At 31.4% G+C, this 17,930-nt stretch overlaps 1 protein-coding gene across 2 annotated transcripts in view; it reads right to left on the bottom strand.

Annotated features, from left to right (window-relative positions):
- The window catches only part of LOC106677602 (uncharacterized), a 938,458-nt gene that overhangs the window by 877,691 nt on the left and 42,837 nt on the right, over window positions 1–17,930 (bottom strand). The window lies entirely within an intron of this gene.

Below are 17,930 nucleotides of genomic sequence, written 5' to 3'. Positions count from 1 at the left end.
TTTTTGAAATTTTGGAAGTTATATATTCTTGTAGTATTAGCTGCCCTTAAACGTGATGAGTGTGAAGACCGTTCTAGATTGGTCTGACGATTGTTATAAATTATGAATCAAAGTTAATTTTCACTAAATGTTTGTTGAAAATTTATTTTCTATGAGCTTCTCATTTTTTTTTTTATTTTATCTTCTGTCAATTATAGTATCATATTATTATATTTATAAAGATATTATTTTTCCATTGCGTATCCAGTTTCAGATTTATTCAGTTTTTACACAGTATATATTAGCTTAACCGAGAAACTGACCATGAGATGAAATATATAATATTTATTCCTTGTGAGGAATGTTAATCACAATATGTAAATTTTATTACATTGAAGTAGATGATTGAGGGTTAAGTGATTATTATAATAAAACTTATCCTCTAATATATATCGTTTCAATCAACAGCATAAGATCTGTTCTAACGACCAGTTTTGACAGTCAAAAGCGATCATTGGAACATACCTATAGTATTTCAACCTCGCATTCAGCAAAAGAATGACATGAAACCTAAACTCCGAGAATAAAAGAAAAACCACAGGTGGCAACTGACCCTTCTATGAAAAATAAATCATGGGATAATCGTCAGTGAGTAAATTCTGAAAAATCTGTCTGAATTTTTTGGAGTGATGCTCAAATGCTAATCTGCTTAAATTCGACCTATTCCGTATTTCAGTAATTGATATTGTAGTACTAATATAAGAATGTTTATCATTTACAACAATTTTTTATTTAAATACTTTATAATAAGTATTATCCTATTATTTATTTCTCTAGTTCCTTATTTAAAATTCTATCAAACATGACTGTATCAATTATTAATTAGTTTCCTATTAATTTATATATATATTTTCCTAACTTAATTTGTCTCTTTCATTTTTTTTTAAAAATATTTTTGTATAATATATTTTTTTTACTCCATTTGTATAGGTATTTTAATTGACGTGTCCGCCCCGTGGATTTGATACTGGATCAAAACGCAAGGGGAGGGGGGAAAAGCTATAGCCAATCGGCGGGGGGACAACCAATATTAATTCAGATTGTGACATTTCAGGACGGAAAAAGGGAATGAAGTTAAAATTTTAATAACATTATATATAATTTTCGCAGTGCTTTATTAGTTATTACGATTAGTATTTGGATGAAAAAATTAATAATTTTTTAGTCCAAGAGGGGAGGGGTAGCTGCCCTCTCCTGCCACCTCCCCCTCTGGATCGCCCATGGTCGTGATGTCACCTCTTAGATTGTTTTTTTTTCTTTTTTTCAATCAGTGCAGACGAAGCCCTCCAAACGTTTGTTAATATTAAACAGCTTGTTTACTATTTTGATATCTTTATTGACCGCCACCCGGCCTATCTACCTACAATCTACTTCATACGGTCAACTATCTTCTTCCAATATGAAATTTGTTAATCGTAATTTTAAACTTACCTTTAAACATTTTTTCGAGAATAAAAAAATAGCGATAATTTCAACATGAGCCCATCAGCATTGTAGGGGCGTATGTAGGGCGGTAAGTGAAAATCATGGGATGCGCACACCGCACCCGATCTTTTTTTACTATCGATTGCGTTAAAAAATATTAACATTGATATGAATAACTTTCAATTTTGTTAGTTTTTTTATTAAAATATTTATTATATAAAAAATACAAATATTAATTAATAGGAAATTACTTTAGTAATTAGTATGAATTTAGTAATATCAATGTTTATTGTAATACAAAATGTTATGGAACAAATTTTAAAGCTTAATATCTTTTTCCGCCGTTGGGCCCGAAGATTTGCCTAGGCATTAGCATACGTGACAATTCCTAAATCGCCTAAATGATTAATCAATTCAAAGGTACGGGTGAATTTCATAAGCTCGACAAGATTACTCTGAATTATTTCTTTACTCATGGTTGCCCGAAAACCAATTTCGGATTATCTTCACACCGAATAGTTTAATATAAACGGACTCTTATTTCCATTATATTATCTTTGCTGGTAATATACACTGTAGCTATTGTATTTTTTAACAAAACTTTTTTATTCTATTAGAAGTTCCTAGTAGCAATTAAGGGCCTACGGCCGTTATAATTGGGACTCACTATTTCTATCCTTAGCTCTACTTCCTACCCTCCGATTTCTTTAACAATCGGTATCCGTGAAGTAAATAGTTTTAGATAGGAAGGATATAGGATTATACTAATTGGAAACCATGGTGACTGAAAGGATTGATGTAGAGGAGTGAAGGAGACCTGAAGACCTGGAACACTGGAGCGGTGCACGTCACATTCCTGCCTAATGTAGCATAAAATAACTGCCACCGGCGTCCTCTCCTCTCCTGATTAATAGCCTAGAATTGATCCGTAGCATTGCTCCTTCTCCAGCTCCTGCTGTCTAGGCTGGGATCATCCTCCTCTATCGACCGCTGAGCAAACAGTGAGGGGTCCTTCCAGAAGGAAAATCCAGAAAAGAGTAAAGATGATATAATCCTGATCCAACCATTTTACACTGGTACCCAAACGTAATAAATAGTACAGTAGGGTCCCCTAACCGTTTTCCTGCGAACCCGATTGAACCCAGCAACTGTTTTCGGTTTTACTACGTGACACAATATTACATATATATTATATTAATAATATATTAGGAAATAATTAAAAAATAAACATTGGAGAAAAATTATTTCCCTACATCATAACATTTATATAACACCTACTCTTATTTTGATTGGAGAAGTTTGTCGGGGGGTGCGGTCAGCAAAGAACAACATAAATAAACAAAACCATATTTATTTATTTTATGCCGACGTTTCGACCTGAGTCTACGCCACAACCTCTGATGAAGACCTGAACTTCATCAGAGGTTGTGGCGTAGAAGGCACCTACCCCACAACCTCTGATGAAGACCTAAAACTCAGGTCGAAACGTCGCCATAAAATAAATAATTATGGTTTTGTTTATTTATGTTGTTCTTTGCTGACCGCACACCCCCCGACAAACTTCTCCAATCATTAATCCACGGTCAACTATCTACACCTCATTGCTCTTATTATGATTTTTCCTATGGCATTTTTTTGTTGTTGTGAATTTATTAATTTTAAATGGTAATAGTAGGTTTAAAAAAGTGTATATTCATTTCCTCCTAATTGATGCCCTTATTAAAATCATTAGACCTTTAATCATAAATTTTTAACTGATAAAATTTAGAACAGGGAGACACGGTACTGTAACTGTAAGTACCCATACAACAAAGACATGTGAACTTTATAATCAACCGTTTATTATTAAGATGATTTATTAACAATGTCCATTTATTAATATACTAAAAAATAAAAACAAATGGTGCCCACCGTTCTACCGAGGTCATCCTACAATATGCCTTATCCAAAGTCAGAATATTTATGGAAAGTTTAAGTAAACTTGAATTGTGAAGTCCGAAATAAAAAAAAATCTTTATATCTAATCCCTTTAGAAACTTATATTTCTATTTTTAAAAACAAAATGGCACTAATTTTCGATTCTGCTGAAACTATAGTTTTTCCCAGAGGTGCTAGATTGTAATGTGAGCTCGAATTTCCAAAATACACAACATCGGATAATATAGGAACACAAGTATTAACACAAGTAATAAACTGATCCATAAAGACCTCGACATCCCATTGTTGCATATTTGGCCCTTAACTTTAATAAATAATTTTTTTTTAAATTATTTATTTAGAAACATATATTGTCTCTGTATTAATTTGTATTCACTTTGTTTTTTATTTTATTATATATTCATCAATCATTTTGGTACAAATGTCACCTTTATATTACACTTCTATTAACTGCTCCTGGTTATGACAGATTATAGTATTAATTTAAAAATAAAAATATATTTGTATCTTCGTTTATCTACTGTTTTTTTCTTATATGTAAAGAGGACAATCCTTAAAATATTAATATTAATATTATTTATATATGATAATAAAATAAAATATCAAGGATTAATATATTCCGTATTGAAAAATGCAGTAAAAAAAAGAATAATGAAAAGGAAACACATGTAATTTAGATCAATCTTATTAGGTAAATTATTTGTATAAATCAAGATAAATATATATGATTAAGTATATAGACTTAATAAACTATATATAGTCTATAAACTATATACTATATAAACTATATATAGTCTATAAACTATATACTTAAGTACATAGTATATAGACTCGGGATTTGTAGTCCAAAATATTAATAGTATAATCCTGTTAGTTCCTGTCTTTTTAAAGCAGCACTATTCCAAATGAGTCTTTTTCTTTAAGATACTAGATGACTTACTATCCAACAGTATCCTTTAATAATACTCCTTTTATTCCTGTCGAACATAACACCCCCTACATACTCCTCCATAAACATAAACATACTCCTACCCGGAAACAACTCGTCGATCCCGACTATTACAGCTCTCACTATACGAACGGTCTATACTTCCAATTAATTGCAAAATACACATTTATATGTTACCGATTTGAACAAGATATCAATCCTTCCATGATAAACTTTCTAATCAACCAAATCCACTTGTTTCTAACCTTACTTCCTCTTGAATACCTGATAATCCTCTTAGGCAGTAAAAAAAAGATGGTCTCGAAAGCTTCCACTCTAGAAATGTTGTTGGGAGTTCTATCGATGGGTAGATTCTCTAAAAAGACTATATCATATCATTATCATATAAACAAAATCACATCTATTTGTTTTCTATTTATTAGATACAGGCGTAAATTTCAATAAATATTTATAATAAGAGAGTATAATAGATTGTAGTCAATAGTTACAAGTAGATATAATGCTTTTCACAGAAAAAAAAACTGACGTAGTATGATTTGGTGAAATTTATTTAATTTATTACATTAAATCGCTAAATAACAACATGATATATTATTAAAAGGGATTATACAAGGACAGGCCCAGGATAAAACTTGCACAATAAGCGTTGTGGAGGACAAATTGCGAGAGACGGTGATAAATGCAGAACACCAGCTGTATCCTACATTACGGGCTATAAGGCCGAATTATTCTTTGTGACAGTCCCCAATGAACGAGCTAATTAACGACACCAGCAGGATTCAAATTTATACCATCTTTCTCTTCCTAAAACGAATGAGCTGATCATCTGGTGACTGTCAAATGAGTCGAAAAAGCCTGATTTTCCTGAAACTGGTTCGAAAAAATATGATCAGAAGAAAAATAGTAGCAGTTGTTAATAAATTAAGGGTTCTAATCAACCGCAGAGTGTAATGAGCTGAATTCATACCCATCCGAGTCTTATTCTTCCCATTAGCACCCATCTACTATATTTGTTTTCAGTGAATAATGACTCATTTAAATTACCTAGACTATTCAAATACAGAATTCTTGCAATATGGTTAAAATTCGAAAATATAATTATTATTAGAATCCTCTGTAATATCTTAAATGTTCTTTATTATGTCACAAAAAAAATATCCTGAAACTTTATCTCTAGATTCCATTATTGGCATTTATAATAATTCACAATTGTTAATATATATATTTTATTAATGATTATTTTAACACTAATACTTAATGACCTCAATTTGTGGCAGATCGTAGTAATTCTCTTCAAATAAATAAATTATATTATACACACACACAAAAAAAATAATAATTCACTAGCTCAACTAATCCGATTGGTCAGTGGCAACACCAAACCTTTTTAAAACTTTATACTTTCCATTTGCCTATATATGAAATATGAAGTATGAGGGAATATTGCGATTGTGCGAAAGTTTGAATTGGAGTTTTCGACATGAACATTTTGAGGTCCTCTGAGAACAAATAACTAAATTTCTTAAAATAACTTGTCTGTATGTGAACAGCCTAGATATCGAAAAGTCCTATGAAACTGATATTACCTATTTAAGATGAGTATATTTTGGTATGTCACAGCAAATTATTGAATAAAATCAACTGGCCTTCTAGTGCCTATTTATGGAATCGATTATACATTTTTGATTTTTCGATTTCGATTATATTCGCTGCGTTGAGCAAGTAGACTTTAACACCAGCTATATCTAATCCTCATTGAAATATTTAAATGTTGAATTTTCAAAAAATCTTCCTCTGAAGTACATTCAATTTTGCATATTTGAAATAATAAACCGCTTTTTATTATTAACAGTATAAAAACTGTATAAATATGAACAATGGAAGAATTTATCTAACTAAAAGAGAAAATGGAGAAATAGACACAGCGGATTTGAGAATAGAAAATCGGAAAAAATCTACCGCAATCATATATACGTGGATACATTATACTTAAGTAAACTGTTGTATTCTTGACAGAAACAAATTTGATGTCTGTTATTCGCTACAGAAACCTTAAAATACAAATTCGTAGAGCAATATAAAAATAAAAATTTATAGTTAGAAATTTTCACTTTCTGGGGTAGTGAGTGATAGTTGTGTGCACAGTGCCACCAAAGATATATTTTTTACATAAATGGGGAATAAACTGTTTTTCAGAGTGCTAAATCGAAATCTGTATGGTACTTAATAAAAATTTCACCAGAAAGCAACGGGTTTTTAAGTATGTTTGCAAGCTAAATACTTAAATTATTTTATATAATTATTTGATAGGTTCGTTTTTAATGTTCTACGCATTAGATAAATTTTGGGAATATGTTTTGCACAAGCCAACTTTCCGATATTGATGATTGATAAGAAGAATATTGATTGACCGTGTGTATAGAGGAATGGAATATGGTCCGGGTGCGGTAAAAAAACTCAAATAGTAAATAATTATACTATTTTAATTGAGCCAACGTTTCGCCCCACGTTGCAGGGCTCAGTAAGGGCTAAAAAAGATACAAACACTTGACATAGTTACAAAAAGGAAAAAAGAAAAAACTTAAGTGGAAAATAACAGGGGTATAAAATGAAAAGTAAGATATAATAAGAAAAATTAAAGGTTGTAAATAGTAAATGAAAAGGGTAATAGTAACAGATAGATAAGAGAAGAAATATTAAAGAAAATAATAGTTATTATGTATATTACCATTTATTGTTCACCTAATTTAAATACTTTTTTACTATGTTTACTTTAAAATTATTTTCGTTATTGTGGCATAATTGCCATCCCCACTCCTCCCAATACAAACAAATCACTCTGTCTTTGACTGCCGTCAAAACAGGTATGCATTCTGTCTCATCATTTGATTTGAATTTTTTTTTTTTTTCATCTCTTTATTTTCTTTAATATTTCTTCTCTATCCGTTACTATTACCCTTTTCATTTACTATTTACAACCTTTAATTTTTCTTATTATATCTTACTTTTCATTTTATACCCCTGTTATTTTCCACTTTTTTTTTTTCTTTTTTCCTTTTTGTAACTATGTCAAGTGTTTGTATCTTTTTTAGCCCTGACGAAGCCCTGCAACGTGGGGCGAAACGATGGCTCAATAAAAATAGTATAATTATTTACTATTTGAGTTTTTTTTTTACCGCACCCAGATCATATTCCATTCAACTTTCCGATAATTTTACAAATTTCTTAGTAAGGTGCTGAGGCCCCTAAATATTTTCATACTTATCTGAAAAAGTTTCGTCTCAATCTAGGAGACATATAGAGACATTGTACTAAGTAAAAAATAAGTGGCAAGTAATATTAAAGATATATATTTTTTTTAATTTTAAGAAATCGTTATATAGTCTAAATGTAGGTATTTGTAGTATTTACAAAAGGCGATAGGGCTCAGTTGAAGCTAGTATATATCTATCTATCCAATCAGGTAAGGGCGCTCACCACTGAAAGCATAATCAAATTTAATTTTGTCGCAGCGGCTGGAACACAAATACACCTTAATTAAACCGAACAGTATGAGCAAGGTAGGCTTAGACAGCTGGTCAATTCATTGTTTCACTAATTAGAGGCAATGTTGACTAGAATTTATGTTTGGGATGCCGGCTTATGTACTGCTCGCTGTTTGGAGTGTTGCCGCATTCTATTCATGTTCCACTTCTAGAAAAACCTAACATTACCCGATGGTTTGATCTATAATAAGGAGAAAACGAAGTCAAGGTATGAAGTACAATCCGATTCCCTATGTCTCGCACCTGAATCAATGATGACTAGTTTCTAAAATTTATTCGGACTCTACAAAAAAAAATTAAGCAACCAAGAAGTCGATAGTGGGGAAATGCTACGGCAGAGTAATGGAAGATGTGCGTTATTTATGTAGAGACGCTACAGACTATAAAAAATAAAATTTAACTTAGAAATTTCCTCTTTTACCTCTGCTAGTCGCATTGAATATAGTAAAGATTTCTTTAAAAACAATTTTGATCCTTTTTCTCAACTTTATTCTTTTTAAACTTCCAACGTTTCGACCACTCAGGTCATTTTCAAGGATTCCTTTACTTTGTTTTCATTTTTTCCTTTAAAATTCTTTAAATGCTGGCTAATTTCCTTTGTCCACATCTTTAAATAATTAGTTATTAAAATAATATCACAGTAACATTATAATTTTTTTTTTTTTTTTTTTTAAATTTATTCCTACTTACAAATTCTTCTATAAAATTCCTTCCCAAATTTAAAACTTTTACTAACCACTTTTCTTACTATTATTTTCATTTGCAAACTCCAAACAGAACCTACCTTCAACAGGTTAGGACTCTGTTATCACCTTATCATATAACAAAATTTTTTCTTTAAATATTAATTTACATTTTCAATATAATTTAATTAACATTTATTACTAATTTTTCTGCTTACACCATAAGAAGCATTTAAAGAATTTTAAAGGAAAAAATGAAAACAAAGTAAAGGAATCCTTGAAAATGACCTGAGTGGTCGAAACGTTGGAAGTTTAAAAAGAATAAAGTTGAGAAAAAGGATCAAAATTGTTTTAAAGAAACTAAACCACTCTCAAACAAGTATATTAATAAAAAATAAATCTACTAGTAAAGATTATTTAAAGAGGTATATGTGATTAAAACAAAAATTAAAAGGAATTATCATTTAAATTTATTAGAAGATACATTATTGCATAAGGGACAAAAGTATCCCAAAAGTTTATAATTATTAAACAGTAGCATCGAAGTTATTTTTAAAAAAATTTACTAGCAAAAGAGAATTACATGAATAATAAATATGTACAGATTAGATTTTAGCTGTTTATTGTCCTCTTATTGAACCAATTTATTGAGTAAGTAGGGAACGAAAAAGTTTATCGAAACCTATTTATAGTAATAATAATCTTTATTTATTCTGGGATAGATCTCTTTAGAACAATTTACAGGCGTAAAAATTAGGCTTTAGAGCCTTAGAGTAAATTACAAAATAGAGATGAAATTACAAAAAGCCATAAAATAAAATAATACAGTGAATTTAAAAATATACAATTAAACAACCATAATTTACAGAATATATAAAATAATAATAAAACAAATAAAATGAAATCACTTGTCATATCATAAAACATAAGATGACTTCTGATAGTAAATAAAAAGAAAAAAAAATGATAGAAAATCAAATACAATTAAACTAAAAAGTAATAAATGAAAATATATAATTTCTGTTAGTGTACATATTTACATTTATAAATGAAGATCTAAGACATAGAATACAGAAAATATATAAAGCTTTTTTGAAACTTTCAATTGTTATTCTTCAGGAATTGAGTGGACAGAAGGTAGTCGAAGATACGGGATTTGAAGATTGGAAGGGTGTTAGAACTACGAATAAAGGAGGGAATAGAATTCTATAGGGAAGAGGAACGGATGAGGAAAGATTTTCCTAAGGCTGCGGTTCGTTGGGCAGATACATATAAGTCTGAGGGCCGTGAGCAGGTATTGCTAAGGATATTTGAGATGTACGATGGACGGCGGGATTGGATAACTTGATAGAGAAAGGAAGCAAGAAAATATTTACGACGGAAGGAGGAGTAAAGGCACTTCAATTCTTCATAAAATCGGATGACAGAGGCGTCCCTGGGGACCCAAAAGATGAATCGTATAAAGCAATTATTTAACCGTTTTAATTTTGCTTCGAGATCCCCACAGACTCCCCCCGCTAAAACCACACAGCAATAGTCAAAGTGGGGGAATATTAAGGAAGTAACCAGGAGCCTGCGGGTTTCAAAAGTAGGTGACGAAGATAATTTAAACGCTTCAGGGTAGAAATATTAGTAGCTTAATAAATGCAGAGAAAGCTCTATGGCAGGCGGAGAGGGCTTGTACCGACATCACTAAGAAAGCGCCCTTCCTCCTTAAGTCTATAGGGTAGAAGGAAACGAGAATAGACCAGTAGGTAGCGTAGTTTAGGGTACTCACAGTTCCTCACGGGGCATGGGGGTTTCCGAGCTAAGCTCGCCGTACATGGCATAAATATTGATCATCTATGCCCAATTTGTCAGGTTCCTGAGACCGCCGAGCACGTCTTACTTGCCTGTACCGCCTATGAAGCACTGAGAGGATGATGAGGGAAACAGGACTCTATGTTCTGACTGAGGGCGATCTTCCTGAGCTGACGAAGAAAGAAAACTACTCGCACTACAAGACCTTCGTATATGGGTGGAAGGAGGCTGTGGGTCCTACTCACTTCTCCATGGGTAGGAGGGAATAAGCTACAAGAAGGCCTCAAGAAGAGAGCAAGATTTATTTTGTAGCAATAGCAAGCTGTGTGCACAGCTATGTAAATTTTTCACATATGCAGCAATGAGTTGTACCAACTGCTGCGAACACCCGTATTGCCTAATAGGCAGGGTAGGGTGATAAATAAATAATAATAATAGGTAGCGTAGTATATCTAGGTGTCACCCTTGACACACACCTGATGCTAGCTCACCGTTGCAATTAGAACATCAAGCTAGTTAGGACCAAGTCTTATCGGCTTAATCACTCTTTAATGTTTCTCTCCACCTCAAAATAAAGATCTGACAAAGATAGCACCTATAACGGCCAAGATACTACAACGGTTTCAGAGCATTATGCTTAAGCGTATTGTGAGACGTACTTCACTTTTTTAAAGCAACACGACACTCGAGTTACCAACAGTGCCATAATTTGGCTTGAGGAGACATTTTTTGGACAGCATCATTCAGTACTGTACGAACACCTTATTGAGGGCATTGACACCGACAGAACGGCCACAAAGGTGACAGACTCAATCTATACTAAGGACTACTAACTGAGATACTTTTGAATCAGAAACAGGGTACAGCAGCCCTGTCACTATTATTGAATCCATTGATTCCGACTATTGCCCCATTTTTCAAATATCCAATTCCTCAGCCTCTTCTAATGCATTCCCAATACAGAACAAGAGGTCTTCTCAACCTTTTTTTCCTAATATCAACTCCACGTATATCGTGTGACTTAGAAAAGAAAAACAAAACCTAGAGTAACCAAATAACTAAATCCAATTGTTCCTTTAATAATGGCTTCATCGTATGTACATATGCATAAACTATTTGCCATTAGAGTATAAATAAAAATTACAGTTAAATTCGGAAGATTTAAACATGAGGGGGAAAATTTTAGAAACAATTAATAAAGCGATTAATAAGTGAGTTGTTTGTTGCTATTATAAACAATCCACAATGTGAACAATTGTCGTTCTGAATATCAATTTACCAATTTTCGAATTTTTGAAAACTATAAAAAATAATATATATATATAATGATGAAATAGTTGAAGGATTTCCATCTATCTCAATCCCACTCTACTTACCTCCTGTGAGCACTTATTAACCCCATAAGGTCAGATGTCAACTGTTAAAGCTAACTCCTCGTTTAGCTTCCAAGTCCCCTGGACATAATCTTCTTACTCATCTGATCCTTCGACAACTTCCCCTAAAAGCTATAATATTTCTCTTATATCTTCAATTATATCCTTAGAACGACTCAGTTGCCGGTCCCTTGGAAACACTCAATTTAATTCTCTTCCCAAAACCTCCCCCGATTATCCTGCTTAACTATATACCAATAAGCCAGGTTCCGGCCCTCTCAACAATTTTTTAAAACACATTCTATACATAGTTAAATTACATAAAGTTTTCTCGCATACAAATTTGGATTCCGCTCAGGGAACTTCACAGTTAAATCTCTTTTTCGTCGACTATATCTCCTCAGCTGTCGAAACAATAACTGTTTTTATTTACTCTTTTCCCTATATTTCTACTATTATTTTCTCAAAATAAATTGCCTAAAACAACCGTTAACTAGAAATTAAATAGAATTTTAGCTTATATTGGAAGAAGATAGTTGGCCAGATTCTTTTAATATTTTAATACTTTACTTATACTATATAACCTATTTAAAATCTATCCACTTTCGGACCTGAATCATGTAAATTAATTGAGAACTGAGATATATTTGATTTCTTATCGTATTTTCAAATGCCTTGCCTAAGATACTCAAAGTTAAAAAATAAAGAAACACTGCCCATAAAAACGTTATCATTATGTTATTAGTAGTATCCAACAGTATCCAAATTAACCAGGTTTAAAGAAACATTAATCTAAAATATTTAACTGACGGCTTTCCAAAACGAGAATCGGGATATGTTGTTGTGGTATAACAAAATAACAATAGTCACCTACTTCAATTAACTTTTTTTTTTAATACAAAATTTTAGTTGTTAACGGACAACATTACATAATAATAAACAACTAGATTCCTCTAAAATAATTTGTTGCTATTGATCTAAGCAGATATATCCCCTGTTTACAAGAAAGATAACTAAAATCTCTGAATACAAATACTCTGAGGTGACACGTAGTTGCCCTTTTATGAAACTTATGGGTTAAACTGTTGAGAATAGGATAGAAAGAGAATATGACAGTAGAAAAAACTTAAGTGGCTTTATCATAGAAAAACCGAGCATAAAACACATGAATTTTGAATAATTCAAAATAAACATTTTAAAAGAAATATACTACAATAATACCTGTCGTGTCTAAATGGGATATGAAAAATTCCAAACTTCAAAAGCACTTCAACATTGAACAAGCCCTTCTTAAAACCCTAATGAAAATTTAAGTAAATACCACCCTTAAAGAATGGAAAATCACATATAAAATAAGAATAAGAGTTAAGAAAGATATTCGGCACATCAAAAACCTAGTGCTTACTTAGTAATATAATTCCAAGATAGAGAGAACATCAACTACTTACTAAAATAATCTGCAGAATCAAAAACTCCTTTGTACTCTTTGGATAGGACAAGGCTAAAAAACAATGAATATCTTCAACAGTAAAAGTAAAATTGAACGGGGAATAGCAAACGGGACAAAATCAATGAAATACTAAATTGTATCCTCTCTAGCTCCAATGAATTTAAAAAAAAAAAAATCTATAGCTATTTTTTAAAAAATAAATGTGGAGCGCCTAGATTTCCATTGGTCCTGATTCCATCGCCCCAGACTAAAAACAAATCACTCCAACTGACCGTGAATGTGAAAAACTGATGGAGTGGAGCGATGGACTGCACAGTGATATAACCAATATTAATAAAAATGTATCGACAGCATAACTAAAATTTAAGATATTAATAGTATGTAAGTAGGATTAGTTCCAAAAGTATTACTATAAATAAGTTTTTTTAATTCCGTTAAAAAATATATTAATAACAATTTTCATATAAATAACTTATAATAAAAAAAATTACAACTTATGAACAACTAAAATTTTTAAATATATATTTCTATCGAACAGTATTCATTAATCAAGTTTACTGAATTAAAAAAATATAATGTGAAATATCCATTTGAAAAGAGTTAAAAATCGTTAATAATCACAAAATTGTGTTCATTTTTTACTAATGGCTATTTTTAAAAAAAATAGTAATAATAATTAAAAGGAAATAAATATTTTAAGTAGGTTTATAGAGGCAAAGATTCAATTATATAATGTACTTGTAAGTCTAGATACACTTTTTTTTATCCCACTCCTTCTCCAAAGCTGTATATTGTAATATTGTAAACTTTAAATATTACAAAAAACGAGCGTGCGTGTTAATATTTTGAAAGCATGATTCACTACCTCTTGGTAAGAAATGGAACGATGGAGTACCCCAAGATATCAAGAGAAAAAAAATTTAGCCAAGGGAAACAATATTATGAAAACATTTTACAAAAAGGAGAAAGGCTTTAATTACAAGAAGCTATGCTACTTAAATACACACAGGGATTGCTATAACACACAGCATACTAATCTATCTTACAGGGCAATATAAAAATTATACACACGAAATACAACGGTATAATGTTTACAAAACTTTTTTTTTAATAAATAAATCTTTTTTTTTTAATTTAATTTTGTGTTGCTTTGTTATTAACCAAACCTCCTTTAAAATATCCTCTCATCATATCCAACTCCCATATTCCTCTTTTTCCGGTGATCTATCACAAACATAGGGGATTCTACACAAGTTTAATTTTAAAGTTATGGTCAACATTAAATGTTGATACTTTATATAAGCGCACATAAAGAAGAATAAATAAATAATAAGAAAACGTTAAAAATAAATGAAAATGTAGAAAGAAATTAAAATAACATATTAATAAGTAATATTATTAACACAAAAAAAGAAGTTAAGAACTAATAAATAAGATAAAAATGTTTAAAATGAATAAGTTAAGCCATGCAGTATGAAGCCCAGGGATTCCAGAAAAATATTTTCGGCCAAATCTTAATATCCACAATGCTAACACCTAAGTCTTCTTAATAACTCCTTGTACTATTTGCAATTATTCCACCAGATCCGTACGCGAGGCCTCTCACGGTGAACTCTCTCCTTAAAGGAAACTTTCTCGTGGAATTTTTCTTTTTAGGAAAAGGATGCTTTTTTCATAGATTTTTATTTTGTATTTTCATTCCACTCCGCCCACACAACGAAATCATTATTCTCAAATCCAACCAAGGCTGGCGCTGTACTTCCGGTCTTATGGCACACAACATCTGCATATCTCTCGGATCCTTCGGCGTCAGTACAAAAGACCTAGTCGAAGCAGATATAGATATCCCTTTTCCCTCAGTAATTTTTTTAATTTATTATTGACTCTCTGGTGCTGACCTGTCATGAGGAGGGAGTTTTTGGGCATTTTTTGAAGTATTAGCTGGTGTTTCAGACTCTTTGCTGTATTTGTGACAGAGGGATCCGACTTGTCTCTGCTGAACATTGCCTTCTGTGACTCCGTGCCAGGGATACCCAAGTAATATTAGGTTTCAAGGTGTTGGCCCTTGAAGTAGTACATGTTTCTCGCACACATATCTGTTAGTTCTCGGGTTAATAAATCAAAAAAAAAATAGAGAGCTCTAACAAAAAGGCGTACATTTCCTTTATTTTCTTAGTTTATCATCACTCTTTCTATTTGATTGACAACTTGTGTAGAGTGTGCGTGTAGAGAAACTACCCATTGGTAACACTCTAATGACATTTTACATTAGATTAGAAACTAGGGGGTTTGAGTGGTTAGAGAGTTTATAATGGAAGGAGTGATATCTGGTTCGGGCTAGATCGGTTACATATGTAACATTAAGGTCTTTATGTATGATTTTATTTGTGACAAAGTAAGGATCATTGAGGATTTTACGAAGGATTTTGGATTGTAAGGATTGAATACGAGAGGAATTCGAAGGTTTAGTGGAGCCCCAAAGCTCAACTCCGATTGGCCTTATTACAGTCGTGTAGAATTGACAACTTGTAAATATTTGGAAATTGGGAATTGACGTTATATTTATTCGAGCTATTAACAATACTCAGCCATTGTACTCTTTTTTTTTCATACCCTCCTGTAATGATTTTAGTGGGTATTTGGTACGTACATATAGGAGGTATGCTATATCTATAGCTGGGTGTTAAGGATACCTTGGATTGCCTTTTGGCATTATAAGGTTAGGTGAGGGGTCCAATAAAGGTTGTAACTTGGTTGCCTTTGTACTGACCAGTTGAACTCGTTTATAAAGGAGTCACAGTAGCCTCTCGCAAACGAAGTTACAAAGTATTCTCTTAAGTTATTGGGATATATATAAATTTCGCTCTAGATGGCAAGACGTGATGCAGTAATTGAATTTTTGTTCAATGAAATCTAAATAATACCAACTACCGATTCAAAATCTTCTCCTTAGCATGTACGATTCTCCTGTTAAAAGCAATTTAGTATCCTTCCTCATGAAAACTCGAAAAATAAAAAGGAAATTATTTTTATTAGCAGGCACGAAATAGGACGGGTCTGAGAAATTGTGGCGCTACGAATTATTGCTCCTGCTCCGAGTTCATCATTGACTAGCGAAAGATTTAGAATCCATTATCTCTTATTTCACAGTTGGTCGTAATGAACTAAAGATATGGTCTTTATGAACTAAAACTAAACAAAAGTTTAAATCAATTACTTAAATGCCTAATTTCTTCTTAAATAAATTTATGTACCTAAAATAAATATTCACAACATTTACAACATTAATTTTGCATACCAACGAAGCAAGTGCTCTGTTTGGGCATTCACTATGTTAGGACTAAGTGTGGAAACATGAAAAAATTCCCATGTGTCTTATTTTGTGATACTATGGATTGATAAAAGTTTGAAATCACTATAAGGTTATAAAAAAATTAATATGGTATGCAAAAGACATAATTTTTTACTGTTGGTTTATTGCGTCCTTAAAACATAAATTACAAAGCTTTGAATGTTTCGCCTAATCAGACACGAAACTAATAATTAAATTCACACAAAAAATGACATAGGATTCGTTTATAAAATTGTTCTTAAGTCTAATCAATTAGAAGAGGAGTTGGTAAAAAAAAAAATTAACTGCAATTACTAATGAAGGTACTACTGTAATTGCAATTGTAGGGCCACAGTTACAATTACAAGCTGAGCCAAAGTAATTGCAATTACTAATTACATTCTTATGTAATTGGTATTTCCTAGTATTTTCCTATAATATAATTATAAGTAATATTACAAATACTTAACACCAATACGGTAGCAATTTGTTTTACAATGAATTCAAAATATGGCAATGATATCCATATTTTAAGGTTGTGAGCTGGCGTATTGATTTTATAAAATTCAATTTTTTTTTTTTTTAAATTGATTCTATTTTAAAAAATACTTCAAATAAATATAAAATCGATTTTATGATTGTGCGCTTGCGTGTCGAATCTTTTTAACTTTTAGGATTTCTGCTTATAAGAAACATCTTCGAATAAACTGAATTCACATATAGGTTAAATTAAATGGAACAGTATCAAGGGTCAAGAATTAATTATTTGGGATAATTGGGAACCACATAACAATTAGTGTAATTGTAATTACTTCAGTATAATTTCTCTTTAAAACCATTTATATTTAGTTGTTAGGACCATTTAAACTGTAACATGTGATTGAAGATGTAATTAAATTGGTTATGTATTGATTTCTAGCCAACTTTGATTAGAGTCGAAAATGTAAAGACATTATACTATATGCCTATTATGATTTAGTTAAGCTTTTGCAGTTTAACTTTACGACACCATTGAGCCGATTTTTTTTGCCAATTTTGACCAAAGTCACTGGTTAAACCCAAGCTCAGAACTCGTCATTACCATTCACTATTACATCTGCGAGTTCATATTTCATATCTGGACCGTTTAAAAAAATCGAGGAAAAGACATACAAAATAGTTTGAATTAGACAGATAATTTTTTTTTATTTTATTTATTTATTGATATTTACAACTGTATAAAAAAATACAACCTGTACATTTGATCGTAATGACATAATGATATGATACAGGATGTAGAGAAACTACCCAATAGTAGAACTCTAAAAACAGTTTACAATAAAAGGTCACGAGGCTAATCTTCTTTTCAGGCGCCTCGGAGGATTGCCAGGAATGGAAGAGGAAGCAAGGTTAGAAAC

This window comes from Halyomorpha halys, unplaced genomic scaffold (assembly GCF_000696795.3).
Source record: "Halyomorpha halys isolate HHAL.00 unplaced genomic scaffold, Hhal_1.1 Scaffold104.1, whole genome shotgun sequence".
NCBI classification, from domain to species: domain Eukaryota; kingdom Metazoa; phylum Arthropoda; class Insecta; order Hemiptera; family Pentatomidae; genus Halyomorpha; species Halyomorpha halys.
The sequence above is the reverse complement of the archived record's forward strand: the minus strand, read 5'-3'. Positions and strand labels throughout refer to the sequence as shown.